Source organism: Meles meles, chromosome 3, assembly GCF_922984935.1.
Source record: "Meles meles chromosome 3, mMelMel3.1 paternal haplotype, whole genome shotgun sequence".
NCBI classification, from domain to species: domain Eukaryota; kingdom Metazoa; phylum Chordata; class Mammalia; order Carnivora; family Mustelidae; genus Meles; species Meles meles.
In genome coordinates this window covers 55,999,301-56,000,152 of record NC_060068.1, presented here as the reverse complement: position 1 = coordinate 56,000,152, position 852 = coordinate 55,999,301, and the positions used below count along the sequence as shown (strand labels likewise).

Genomic DNA, 852 nt, shown 5'->3' with positions numbered 1-852 from the left:
GTATGTTCATCCCAAGTGAAGCTACCATCTTTTCCATTACATTGTTGTTACAGTAACATTGACTAGATTCTTTACCTTGTGCCTTTCATTCCCCTGAAATATTAATTACAGAACTGGAAACCTGTATCTCCCTCTCCCCTTCATTCATGTTTATATAATATGTATTTTTTTTTTAACACTCTGGGGCTAATCCAGTTTCTTACCTATCGGAAACATGCACCTTTTCAACCTTGCTTATTACCTTTGTACCAGTCTGGTCTTTCAGTGTTAAAGGGCTACAGCAGATTATGACTCCTAAACATCCCACGAGTTAAATGGGTCATCTTAGCAGAAACCTTTACGAGCTCAAAAATTTGTCTCACATTAGCAGTGAGGGTTTAGACATCATGCCATCATTTTTTTCCTTAACTCATTTAAGTTTAAAGCATACAATATGTATTTTAATAGGACGCCTTGAATCCCCTTTTTATGAAATGAGGCAGAATTCCTATCTCTCTACTCACAATCCATCCTATAACATAAAAATCTAAGATGTGATCCAAGCTTCCAAATAGCTTACTGTTTTATGGATGTCTTAAGACTCAGTGCCCCTGCAAGTTAATGAAAAATACAAAATAATAGACACCTGAACTGTAAACTATGTGAAACAAGCAATACCTCTATAAGAATTTAAAGCTGGGATTAATCAGAATAGGCCAAAGTAAATAATAACATGCAAAGTGTCAATAAATCAGCATTTAAGCTGAAGCTTAAGGAATGGGTAGAAAGGATTTCAGCTGGTGAGGAAGCGCGGATGGCATTTCAGGAAGAAAGCAAGTTGAGCAATTCTTGGATGATATAGTCAAGTGCGTG

General features: G+C 36.4%; 1 non-coding gene across 1 annotated transcript; it reads right to left on the bottom strand.

Moving 5' to 3' along the window:
- Nucleotides 1–277: 277 nt before the first annotated feature.
- Nucleotides 278–428, bottom strand: LOC123939399. Its single transcript, XR_006817838.1, has one exon. It is a non-coding gene; the product is annotated as a U12 minor spliceosomal RNA (small nuclear RNA).
- Between the last annotated feature and the right edge of the window lie 424 nt (nucleotides 429–852).